Here is a 14,469-nt window from a genome sequence, read left to right as displayed (position 1 = left end):
TATTGTGAAAACCATTTGTAAATTAAATAATTCCCCTTTATAAGCTATTTACAAACTATTAGTAACTTCTTTGTTTTTCATTTGTAAAACATATTTCCTACAGTCATTCTAATTACTAAAGCATTTGTAAATATAGCTGCAAGCAGCAATGAGGGGGCCAAGCAGTCAGTTCAGCAGTCCAAATTTGTCATGTAACTCAATGCGGTTGCATCAGGTATATAGCATTAAGCAGTCACAGCAAGTTCCATGCCAAACAACCCAAGATTGGCTGAGTTACAAGGTATTTCTCTGTTTGGCCTTCCACCCAATTTCGATTGGCTATTATGGCCAAATGGTTTTAGTTCGAAAAGACAAAAAGCAATGCATTTGTGAGACATGCTCTGAAGATGATGTGCATCAAGTTTGGAGTCAATCGACAAAATTTGTGACCTATGAAAAACTTTTAAGTGTTTTGATAAAATTCAATATAGCGGAAAATCCATCATGGCGGAAATTTACATCATAGGGTGCATTGAACTCAGCTTAGTCCAAGGACACTAACAACACCTGGTTTTTGAAAACTCAGAGCGACAGGTCAAAGGTTAGGTGCGTGAACGCACATCCAGCTTTGACCTGTTGGTGGTGCTAGAGTGTATGAGGTGCCGACTTAAAACTTGATGAAATTTATCACAGGACTGTCTCTAATCAGTGTGCCAAACTTCACAACTTTTTACCAGACTGTTCTATGGGCTGCCATTGACTTCCATGGCAGAATAATACACTTCAGCAGCTACGGGCAAAAAAAGGTTTTGCTAATTACAGCGCCCCCTAGTGGTCAAAGGTTACCAGATTGGTTGTGTGTTCTCCCAATTAGGTCAGGAGTCAATGTACTTAGTTTGCTCACCAATTGGTTTTGATAGATGCTACGGATGCTGAGATATGAGCTCACTTCCTGTTTGGCGGCTTCGCCACCAATTTCGATTGGCTGCTACGGGCAAACACTTCCGTCAATTGTTATGGAAATCAAACCTTTGAGAAGGCATGGTCAGAAGATGGTCTGTGCCAATTTTGGTGAGGATCCGATGAAATTTGTGACCTAGGGAAATTTGATAGTGGTTTTGATTAAATCCAATATGGCGGCCAAATCAATTATGTTGATGTCATGAATTGCCATCTGTCGACATAAGGATCTTCCACAGTATTACCAGACACCACTAGTACATTGTAATTCCCAGGCAGCGCCCCCTAGGTCAAAGGTCACCAAATGTCTAGAGCGTCCTCCTGATGGGGTCATGAGTCCATATACCAAGTTTGGATTTGATGACTGCTTCCAATACTGCTATTAATACTTCAGAAGACGAAAAGTGATAACTTTTGTGAGACTTGGTCTGAAGATGATCTGTGTAAAATTTGGTGGGAATCAGAGAAATCCAAAATGGCGGAAAATCCATCATGGCGAAAATGACATCATAGGGTGCGCTTGAACTCCAGCTTGGTCCAAGGATTCCAACGATACCTGACTTTTGAAAATCAGGACATACAGGTCAAAAGTTACGGGAGGAACACACATCCAACTTTGGCCTGTTGGTGGCGCTACAGGGTATGAGGTGCCGACATGAAACTTGGTGACATGAATCACAGGACCGTCCTCAATTAGTGTGCCAAATTTCCCAACTTTTTACCAGACGGTTCTATGGGCTGCCATTGACTTCCATTGCATAATAATACACTTCAGCAGCTACGGGCAAAAAAAGGTTTTGCTAATTACAGCCCCTAGTGGTCAAAGGTTACCAGATTGGTTGTGTGTTCTCCCACCAGGGTCAGGAGTCAATGTACTTAGTTTGCTCACCAATTGGTTTTGATAGATGCTACGGATGCTGAGATATGAGCTCACTTCCTGTTTGGCGGCTTCGCCACCAATTTCGATTGGCTGCTACGGGCAAACACTTCCGTCAATTGTTATGGAAATCAAACCTTTGAGAAGGCATGGTCAGAAGATGGTCTGTGCCAATTTTGGTGAGGATCCGATGAAATTTGTGACCTAGGGAAATTTGATAGTGGTTTTGATTAAATCCAATATGGCGGCCAAATCAATTATGTTGATGTCATGAATTGCCATCTGTCGACATAAGGATCTTCCACAGTATTACCAGACACCACTAGTACATTGTAATTCTAGGCAGCGCCCCCTAGAGGTCAAAGGTCACCAAATGTCTAGAGCGTCCTCCTGATGGGGTCATGAGTCCATATACCAAGTTTGGATTTGATGACTGCTTCCAATACTGCTATTAATACTTCAGAAGACGAAAAGTGATAACTTTTGTGAGACTTGGTCTGAAGATGATCTGTGTAAAATTTGGTGGGAATCAGAGAAATCCAAAATGGCGGAAAATCCATCATGGCGGAAAATGACATCATAGGGTGCGTTGAACTCGGCTTGGTCCAAGGATTCCAACGATACCTGACTTTTGAAAATCGGACATACGGGTCAAAAGTTACGTGAGTGAACACACTTCCAACTTTGGCCTGTTGGTGGCGCTACAGGGTTCGAGTTGCCGACATGAAACTTGGTGACATGAATCATGGGACCGTCCTCAATTAGTGTGCCAAATTTCCCAACTTTTTACCAGACGGTTCTATGGGCTGCCATTGACTTCCATTGCATATAATAATAATAGTAGGAAAACGTAGAAACACAATGAGGTCCTCACAGCTTCGCTGCTTGGCCCCCAAATACAGTTAGTAAATGGTTTGCCCATATAAGTAAGCCCATGCAAAACGTTTATGAGTAGATTTTTTAATAATTAATAAAGGATACATTAACCATTTGTAAATTAAGTCATTTTACCATTACCAACTAGGTCAGGGGTCTCAAACACCCGGCCCGCGGGCCAAATCCGGCCCGCGTCCTGCCCAATTCCGGCCCGCGACGTATGACAAAATAATAATGTAATCCGGCCCTTGAGGCTATTTAATTGTGACAAACAACGATACTGATTAAAATAGACGATAGATCCAGGTACGGTGACAAATCTCATTTGTAGGCCTACTCTGCTCCACTATGTGCAAGACATCCAGAGCTTGATTCAAACCCAAAATCGCCAAGTAAAGTTTTCAGGAAATACTTGTATTATACGCGAGAAACACAAAGACGTGCATATGTAATGACGCGGAAGCGATGCAGGCCATAGTGTTGCAGAAATTGAAGCAGAAATTAAGCAGAAATAGGCCTACACCTAATGTTGAAAAACTTTCACGTGTGGTGAAGTCTTAGGTAAGCTATGTTATTCACCTATTCTAATTCTGAAGGAGAATATTTTTTCAGAAAGGAAAAAAAGAAGAAAGCAATGAGTCTATGTCGCGATTTGCGATAGGCCTAGACCTAAAGAAAAGACTGCTATGGTCACCAAACAATAAGGATTTGCTTACACTGCTGTTTGGTTGTCCCAAAACTTTGAGCTGATCCATACTCCTACGCATGAACTGAATCTTATCAATCTTGAAACCCGAACTACGATGTTCCAAACAGAGTGACTGGATGCATTGCCTAATCTCACTGCCTTCATCATAACTGCTAAGAACAGTGCGCCTTTTAATGTTAAACACCTGAATAACGTTGCATTTTTAAGCGCCAGGACTGCTCATCATGTCGTGACAAAGTTTACACCATCATCATCTTCTAAAAAGCATCCTTATGTTGAGATGTCCATTCTCTTTGCTCTAAACATAGGCTATCATTTAAGTGCGAAGCATGACAGTACACAAGCTATTTTTATTGTTGAAATATTGAATGATTTTCATGAAAACAAAACGTTGAAAAATGATGCGCACAGTTCGTAGGCCTACAGGATTACGCCACTGATCTGCGCAACCTTTAGAAAACTATAGGCCGTGCATGCGTGAGTGTGCGCGCTCTAGTGTGTGCGTCCCAAGTAGGCCTAGTTCTGTATTCAGTTGAACAAATAAATCACTCTGTTTGTTTTACAAAAAACATGAATAGTATGTCTGTCATGCAGATGCACTGAAAAGTACAGAAATTAGTCTGGTAGGCCCGCAAAGTTAAGGGAATAGGCTACACAGGGGAATTCTCTACATGCAGCTGAGTAGCCTATGCGCCACTGCGCTATAAAACTGCTATCCAAGCATAGTGGTCCACGCTGCTCCCCTTCTCTTCAGCTCCATGCTACGACCCATTTCTTCCCAAGCATAGTGGTCCACGCTGCTCCCCCTTCTCTTCAGCTCCCCATTTCTTACCAAGCATAGTGGTCCACGCTGCTCCCCCTGCTCTTCAGCTCCATGCTACGACCCATTTCTTACCAAGCATAGTGGTCCACGCTGCTCCCCCTTCTCTTCAGCTCCATGCTACGATGGCATTTTCTGCATTTCATTTTTCTTCTCAAAAGTTTCTTCCTGTGAAACCACTGAATAAGCTTCAGGGCATTTTTCCTAGAGACATCCTCATGTAGAAGGTTTCTCACACTAGTGAATCTAGTCACTTTCTATAGTGATGCTACATAACTGCACAGGCCTACTGGTGAATGATGCTGGAAAGGCATAGGCCTTTCCGATGATCTGCCGCCAGAATCCCGCGTTCGGTAGGGATTGCGTCATCAATGTGGGACAAAGAAAGGTTTCGCGCGCATACTAAGTTACAACAGAAGCCGACTAGAGCAAGAAAAGAGGGAGACAGAAGCCAAAGGCATTAGTGTTGGTGAGTATAAATATATATTTTGGTCGTGCTTTTTAACTTACATTGACAATGAGGTAGATTGCTAGCTAGCTTGCTAGCTACTTATAAAGTAGCTAGCTACTCTCATACGGGGGGTGCTACTGAACTGCTTAACCAGTTCAATCAAGACTCGAAAGTTAACTGTAGCCTAACTACAATGGGACATCAACAAATTAATTCAGCATGTGTCCAAACCAATTTAATGTTGTGAATGAACTACAAAGATAGTATAAGACAGAACCGAATTAAAACCTCTGAATGCAGTCTGAAATTAACTATAGTAATTCACACTGCATTATACCTGAACAATAAGCTAGTCTGACGTACGAAAAGGAAATTGAATGAATTCCATTAGTTTCTTTTCTTTCTGTCAGATAAGGTTACTTTAATAGACTAATAGTTAATGTTACGCTACTTATGAGACAGTGATTGAATAGAAGAAACATATTTTACTGAATGCCTGTGTCCAGTGATTTAACACTCATTGTCATAAAACAATGTTTATTATGAAGTTGGAGAAAAACACTGTACTACTGTGAGGTAGTTTATATTTCTGTATAACAGACTATTGCTGTTTTTGTGCTTCACATCTTTCAGAATATTAAGCCGCTAGTAGCCTAGTCCGCTCACTAGTGGATTTCATTGAAAGTGAAAGTAGACACGTTGATCAGCTGCGTTCTGAAGAATGCTTGATTCAAGTTCAGTGTGTGTGGCGAACTAGTTTCTCAGCAGAAGCCATGAAACGGTAAAGGTCAACAAATTGATTTAAAATGACATCATTTATGAAGTTATTTTTTTCTCGTTTTGGATTTGCATCGGGTTCACGTCCAGTTTGACCTGTCAGGATTTCCCGATAATGATAGCAATCTCGTGATGCTGATATTGAATTTCAATTCCTGCGCTTGTAAGCTTCTGTGCTTGAAGTTAGCTGTAACAGGCTAGCCTAACGTTACTGGTTTACATAGTTTTAACCTCAAAGCCTGTATACCTACCTTTAGGCCTACTAAATTGTTTAGTTATATCAAAACTTCCCATAAAAGTTATTAGATGTCATCATTTAAGGGGTTATTTTTCAAAATGTTCTAGTGCCACCCTTGCATAGCCTCTTGAATTTTATTAAGTGTAGGTGATGTAAACGCATACGGTAGGCAACACCATAGTACTCGAACAACATGGGGGGGTATGGTCGCTCCGTACTACATATAGTATAGTGTAGTGTAGCGTGTGTGTTTGTGTGTGTGTGTGTGTGTCAAAAAGCGTATGGGAGTACAGTAATATAAATGAGAAAATTCTACTGTAGATAGCACTAATTGTATGTTCTCTAAATTCCAGCCCGGAAGCCAGAGCAGGTTTTGGCCCGGTACAAAAAATTATTAAAATACTTCAAGAGGCTTGGAACCATGTCTGGTGCTTTTAGACAAGTCGGCGTTGACAGAAACACAGTGGTGGTCAATGCCCCAATTGCAGAGCTGTACATTGCTGCACCAGAGCAGTACAAAGAGGTTTCAAAAATGTATACCCACCCTATGAAGTTAAGTGAATTTGCTGCACAGTGTGCTTCTGCAATTGAAGGAGATGAGGAGATCGCTGCTGCAGTAAACATGTGGAAAACATGGAAAGCTGCTCCCATTAAAGAAGAAGTGATAAGCCACATGTTTGAATTTTGTATTATGTATATTTCTTTTTTATTTAATGTTATGATTTCCTGTAAAGTAATTTTTTAACTTTTTGTTCAATACCTTTGTTCATAGTTTATTTTATTTTATTCCTGGGTTGTGTGTTTTTTGTTGAAAAGAAGAATTTATATAGCTTTAAATAAATATTTGTACATTGTACATATAAATAATATTATTATATACGTATATATATATATATATATATATATTGTTGTTGTTTCATGTATATATTGTTTCATTTATGACAGCATACGGGTGCGTTAATTATTATGGTAATTGTATGTGCATTTTCTATTTTCCTGTGAAGCATTTATTTTATTATTTGTTCAATACCCCATTGTTCATAGTTTTTGAACAAAAAGACACCCCAGTGGGGGGGGGGGGGGGGGGGGGGTGTTCTTTGTCACTGTTTAAAAGCACATTTTGTGTTGAAAAGAAAAAGAATTTATTTAGCTTTAAATAAATATTTGTATGTTTCTAGCACTTTGACATTTCTTTCCCTTTTCTTAAAATAATACTTATTTTATTTGTGTCTATTTTGTATCTACTAGCTTTTGCAACTCATTTATAAATGCTTTGTAAGGCATAGCAAGCCCTCACTTTAGATAGGCTCACGCCATGTAGTCAACTAATTAGTAGTAACTCATGAGTTAATCATGAATTAGAGAATTGGTAAGTGCTTGTTAAAGGTGCATTAACACACTAACTATCCGTAGGTATATTTCTGAAGGCATGTCCAAATAGAACAATACATGTGTATGTCCAGGTTCTGTTAGCATTTGCAACTCATTTATAAATCCTTTGTAAAGCATAGAAAGTGCTCACTTTAGATGGGATCACACAATATACATAACTAACCAGCAGTAACTACTTAATTAATCAGGGATTACATTATTGTAAAGTATTTGTAACCTATGAAATAACACCCCAGTTATTAGTTTAGTCCTATATCTATATTATAACATTTTATTTAAGGCATGAACAAATACAGGCCTAGATAGTCTTCCAGGTTTTAACCAACCTTATACATTCCTAAGTACCTTGTTGGTAATGGTAAAATGACTTAATTTACAAATGGTTATTGTATCCTTTATTAATTATTAAAAAATCTACTCATAAACGTTTTACATGGGCTTACTTATATGGGCAAACCATTTACTAACATAAGAGCAATGCTTTACGAATGATGAACAAAGCATTTAGTAATAGTTTGCAACTTGATTATCATGGGGAAGTTATTTAATTTATAAATGCTTGTTTCATTATTTATTAAGTATAAATCATGTGCTTACAAACCCTTTTTTTAGATAGGCTTATTTACTATGAACAAACCATTTATAACTGTGTGAACAAATGCTTTACTGATGATAAATTATGTATGAACAATTAATTACTAATGATGAACAAACCATTAACTAATAAGTAACAAAGGCTTAACAAATGATGAATTGTGTGTAGTTATTATAAAGTGTTACCGTTATTTGTAGTTATTTATGAGTATTGACTAAAATAATATGATAATGCATTTCAAAAACAAACTTGTTTATTTTTAAATAATATTGTCACAGTGGAACACAGGGAACATCGAAATATATTAAAGTTCTGATAAATAAAATGTATAAAGATATGAAACTTAGTCTTTTGAACAAAAACATAATAATAACAACAACAACTAAATCAAAGTTACCAGTATTAAAAGACTATGTAACCTTCATAAATATAACTTTGAACTAAGACTTAATAATTACAAAAAATAATGATGACATTATTACTATCATCATCATTTGTATTATCATTAAACAAGATAATGTTTGAGTGTGCGTGTGTAATAATTAGTCCCTATTGCCTTATAAGCTACCTTATAATTAATGTCAGCTTGCTTATTCCTTTACCTGCACTTTTAAAATTATTTCCATCAAGCTACATTAAACCATTTTCAATCATCAGTTGCTGCCTGCCTTCTAAAACCTACTATTTAGTGATCTAAATCCATGTAACTCATTAATGCTGCGGCTGAACGACAGTCTGAAACGCACACTTGGCGTCATTGGATTTCACACACGTGTAAAAGAAAAGCTAACTTTTATGCACATGCTATGTTTTGCACAAGCTACGTTTGATACTTTTTCCCTATGTCTAAATGTTCACTCCTCGCACGTCTAACTTACATTTTACAATGCAGGGACTGTAACTACAGATAAACTAGTTATAAATCATTACTTTATTTAGGCAGAATAAGTTTGTTGTGGTTTCCAAGCTCATTAATGTTAACGTTAGCGGTCTTCCACCGGTCTTCGACAGTCAACTACACTGTAACAATGTAACGTAATTACTAGCTAATTCCGCTTCACTCTCGGCTTATTTAACAGCAGCAAAACTGGACATTGTTTTCACGAATTTTGTCATGCTTATTTGAGTTAAGAGAACTGATGGGGATGTTCTTTTAATTGTTATTTCAAGCAATGTATGTCTCGTGACCAAATCACCATGAACACACTTCACTGATAATCTCTCTCGCGGATAACTGGTTCTCTCTGCCCGACTCTAGCTGGATCAGCAGGTTGCAGGATGTGTGGCGCGTTATACACGAGTGTTGCCAGCAGGGACGGTGTAGTGCCCTCTGGTGGAAAAACTATACAACGCCAACACTCATGACATGGTTGAAGGGTGTTTCGTCCGTTTTTATTTTATTTTTAAAATATTATAAATGCCGATACCGATAATTTGGAAAATGCCTAATATCGGCCCGCCGATAAATCGGTCGGGCTCTAAAACTGACCAACTCTTGAGAACACACACACACACACACAACCAGGTACCTTCATACACCTGACTGATTAGACAAAACATGACTAAATGATGGCGTCTTGCTGACACATACAAAAACACATATACACACATACAGACAGATACACACACACACACACAAGCAGGTACCTTCATACACCTGACTGATTAGACAAAATATGACTGAATGATGCCGTCTTGCTGACACGTACAAAAACACATATACACACATACAGACAGACACACACACACTCACATGCACACACACATACATACTCTCACACACACACACATACCTTGACTCTTGAGGAGTAAGACCACGGCTACACACACACACACACTCACACACACACACACACACTCACATACCTTGACTCTTGAGGAGCAAGACCACGGCTACACACACACACTCACACACATACCTTGACTCTTGAGGAGCAAGACCACGGCTACACACACACACACACACACACTCACACACACACATACCTTGACTCTTGAGGTGCAAGACCACGGCTACACACACACACACACACACACACACACACACACACACATACCTTGACTCTTGAGGAGTAAGACCACGGCTACACACACAATGTTCCACACACTCATGGTGCTGCTGTCTGAGATCTGTCTGGTCTGTGTGTGTGTGACCTTGTATATGAGTGTGTGTATGTGTGTGTTTGTTTATGCTTCAGTTGTTTTGCCTGCTTGGCAGGTTTCTGTGTTTCATCAGATCTTAACTGCTGGTCATCACACTTGATCCCACACACACACACACACACACACAATTAAATACAACAACAGTCAGACATTACCACAGGTAAATACAGTACCAGCCATTATATCTGTCTGTCTCTCCCTCTCTCTTACAAAGTCAAAGTCTGCTTTATTGTCAATTTCTTCACATGCCAAGACTTACAAAGAGATTGAAATTACGTTTCTCATTATCCCACGGTGAAGACAAGACATATTTTACCAATTAGGTCCACAGACAAACATAACATTCAAGTAAACAATGAAAAGTAAATAAGAAGGGACATTCAACGAAGAAATAAGAGCAGCAAAATTGGTTGAAATTGTGCAATTGTGCATAGACAGTCACAGTGTTGGGCAAGTTACTTCAAAATCGTAATGTATTATGTATTACTTTACTTATTAAAGCAACACCAAATAGTTTTTTGTACCTTAAAATAATGTTTCCAAAATTGTTTCAGTGGTTCATCAACTCGTAACAGGGTGAACGGCAATTCTGCATCTTTGCGGCCCTCTATCAGCTATAACCGCACTATGTAAGTTTGCCGGATCGGGTAGCGGATCTGTAGTTCGATGAAATGAGACATGAGAAACTACAAATTTTACTTGCATCTGATGTCGCAATACATCGTACTATCATAAAATCATGCAACATATTCTACCTTGTCTGTGGACATTGTTATTTGCAAAGCTGGTGCTGGATAAACAAATATGCATGCGACAGAGGAAAAGTTATTTGGTGTTGCTTTAATGTAATTTCAAAGTAATTTGTTACATTATAATATTACTGTCTCTGAATTGTAAGGCATTACACTACTATTGTATTACTTTTAAGTTACTTTTACCAAAATATCTAGAAATATGAATTTGGAATTCTAAATGCAGTTTATTATGCTCAATGCAGCTCATTGCACTTCTAATGGAGGGTGATGTGGTATAACATAATGACTGAGCTAGGCTTAAGGCTAACAACAGTAGAATGCAATAGGCGCAGTGATGGCTCATGATGCAATACAAGGAACAATCATAGCCAGAATTTTGTTAAAAGCAGACAAAAGGTCGAAGTCTGGTCAATTGTGATAGAAATGCTGTAACTTTAGGCTTAGGCCTACTCATTAAAATCAACAGAGAGCCCACTACCTGTATATTGTAACCCAAAACTTGTCAAGATAGGCTACACAGTGCCGCTGCTGGCCATTTTGGTGCCCTAACTGGTGAAATACAGTATTAACCTAAGTATGTCATCATATGGCCAACTATAAAGATGTAATCTGCCTGTTCCCAGGGATGGGTAGTACTGTATTTCTGAAACATGTAATATGTATTTGTATTTCAAATACAAAATAGTATTTTGTCATTTGTATTTTATTGAGTTGAAGGAAATGGCACCTGTGCAAGTTCACCTGTGCAAGTTCACATAAGGACACTGACAAAGGCAACCATGTCCTATTGTCTCCATGCCAATCTTTAACAGAAAAAATGTCAGATATCTCAATGAACCACAGTGACATCAATCAGGGATGCAAACAGAGGTATGGTCAAAAAGGAGTGAGATTATCGAAGCCCACGCCCCCGCAGGAAATATCATATAATTACATTTTGCCACCACCTCTGCCATCCAGTGCTCACCCTACTCACACAAAAATGTTCTTTATATGAAAATACACTGTCCCAGTTCCTTGGCAGTGATGCAAACACATGTGAGGTGAAAAAAGAGAGAAACATGACCAACCAACCCACCCCCCGTAAAAAAAAAAAAAAAAAACAGTTTAAGATAGTTCCAGAAATGTATCTTTATGGATATATAAAACCATTATCATTGTTATGGTCTTGTTGCACAATTGAAACTAAAGCAGTAAGTGAAAACATGCACATCGGTGGACTGCTTTACTAATGCAAAATTGCAAACTATTACAACGATTTCATTGGATTACTCAGCATGGTTGCACAGTGCTTGCATGAGAAATACTTCCCAAAAACCTTCCCTAATTATAAGGATGCCATATAGGGGTGTAAATCACAAGTTTCATCACGATTCGATACAATATTGATTCTTTAAGCCAATGATTTGATTATTTGCGATCCTTCAAAATGTTTAGCAATTCCATGTGTTACTGGGGTCTGTTGTTCATAGGAAATTATAGATTTTGATTAATTTTCATGGATTCAAAAATGGCAAATCTGATTAATATGATTATGGCTTAATTATTAATTATTAATTACAGGCCAAATACTGAACAACTGACTGTGGAATCAGCTAACACACTTTGTTCTCTTTTCCTCCCCAAAAACCTCCTGTCACTTCACTTGCCAGATGCTTTAGAATTGAACATGGTTTCACTCATATGTTGCAGTCCAAGTGAAAGGACACTAGCCTATTTAGAATATTCTATAGGCCTGCTGTTCCTTTTATGAGAGCAATTTAACTGACTGAACAAGTTTTCATCAGGCTATTGAATGCTTTATATGTGAATGCTATATACTTAATTTACCATTAGCTAGATTAAAATGGTTCTATACGCAGTTCTCATATAAATGCAGTGTTTTGTAGTAGGCTATTCAAAGCATTTCACGTTCATCACTCGTGGTGTAGGCTTATGTCTTGAGTGATCGCTGTCCCTTTAAATTAGGCCTACGTTTTGACTCTGTGCCGTTTTTGTTGATGAACGGCGCCGTCTTTCATTCAGTTTTACTACCGTTTTAATTAATGACACACGCAATCCCGTGGTTGAAGTAAGGGATTGTTTTTACCCGTATTCTTGCAATTCCCACATAACATTAAATACTAGGCCTAGGTCACTGACAGGAATAATTGTATTATTGTACGGTTCCGGATGATCAGTCAGATGGCAGCGTGTTGCGTGTTGAAACTTCCACCTGAAGTAGGCTAGCTATACTGCGGAGGTAAGAGCGCGAACTGAGAGAGTTGCCTCCTAACGGAGCATACTTTCTTAGCTGCTATCAGAACGATAGACTACAGCTCCTTTGCTATCAAAGATGAGTGGAGGTTATCAGAAGCACATTAACCAGCAGGCCCATATGAGAAACGCTCTGGTTCCTCTTGTAGCCTGCAGTAGATGACGTGAAAAAAGCTAGAGTCGCCGGAAAGCATCATTGATGATCAGACCCCCCCCCCCCCCATTAAAAAAGAACTCTTTGGATCTGCACGATTCACACAAGTCCCCCAAACTGACGTGAAAAGCGCTGTGTTTGCATCCCTGATCAATAGATGGTGTTGTGAGTGTGTTTAAATTCCCATCCTTGTAGCATCCATTTCTGCATTCTACAGTGGGGACAAGTTCACCTTTAATTAAATAACAATTCTATGTCCTTATTAGCTGCATACTTGAGGTTGGAGATATTAAGGCATATCAAGTTTCTCACATACTGGAACTTCAAGATACATAGCCTTATGATTTTCTTATTCAGTTCTACACTGGACTTGAATTACGAAATTCGGCACAGATACACAATTATGGCCTTTTGATTATAATGTGGTTAATTGAAAGCTCTGTCAGTCGTTTTGGATAAGCATCAGCTAGATGACTAAATGTAAATGTAAATTCTTGAATTATTCTTCTGATCACACTACATGAACTTGCATATGGTATACTATTTGGTATGACGGGCCAAATTGTATTGTTTTTATTACTATATAGTTTTAATAGGCTAAATGTTTGGGATATTAAAAAGCTTTTTTTTCAGTGCTTCCATACTTCCTTGAAAAAAGTATTTTGAGTATTTTCTAAATACAAAAATACAGTATTTTATTTTGATACATAATATGGTTACTGTATTTTGTAGTTTATTTTGATACATTAAAAATGAGAGTATTAGGTATTTTATTTTGAAATACATCTGTGACGATATGCTAGGCCTAAGTGACTGACCTATCTGGGTGCGTTTGGAGATGCCTGATGAAATCAGACGTTGTTGAATAGGCATCATTTATCCTGGTGCCACACACCTTGCATGTAGCTGTTAAACTTATTTCCTCTGTGCAGTTTTTGTAACCGAAAAGTAATGATAAAAAAGCACAACTCGGGAGGACTTCTTGTCGCCATGGTCAATGCATTTATATCTGTGAGTGTGCACACATACTGTAGCGCATGCGTTACATTGCACATTATGGCAAAGGGGCCATGTCGCTCGTATATGTAGCAGTAAAATAAAATAGAAATACATGAATAAATTTAGATTAAAAAAGCAATAATTGCATGAAATACAGCTTGTTCAGGAGCCTCGAAGCTCGAGTCCGAGTCAAGTCTTAAGTCTTTTGAGTGGAGTCGCAAGTCAAGTCTGAAGTCACTGTTTTTGCGACCTAAGTCCAAGTCCCCATCTTTTTTACATTTCTATCCCTTCATTCTCTTTAATTCAAGTTCACAGCACGAAGCTGACATGAAGAGCATTTATGCTTTATCAAGAATCAAAAAGATTAGCGTGGCACTGCTCTAGATGTGTCATTAAAATAATTGTGCTATTTCGCGAGGTATAGAGATCTTTCGGTTTCACACAAAAAGTGCACTTAAAGGAGAATTC

The 14,469-nt window shown here is 38.4% G+C and overlaps 1 pseudogene; it reads right to left on the bottom strand.

Moving 5' to 3' along the window:
• LOC125287255 overlaps positions 1-9,808 on the bottom strand; it is a 43,636-nt pseudogene extending 33,828 nt beyond the window's left edge.
• Positions 9,809-14,469: the final 4,661 nt, after the last annotated feature.

The sequence above is a fragment of the Alosa alosa genome, chromosome 22 (genome assembly GCF_017589495.1).
Source record: "Alosa alosa isolate M-15738 ecotype Scorff River chromosome 22, AALO_Geno_1.1, whole genome shotgun sequence".
Taxonomy (NCBI): Eukaryota; Metazoa; Chordata; class Actinopteri; order Clupeiformes; family Clupeidae; genus Alosa; species Alosa alosa.
Note: the sequence above shows the minus strand (reverse complement) of the source record. Positions and strands in the feature narration are given on the sequence as shown.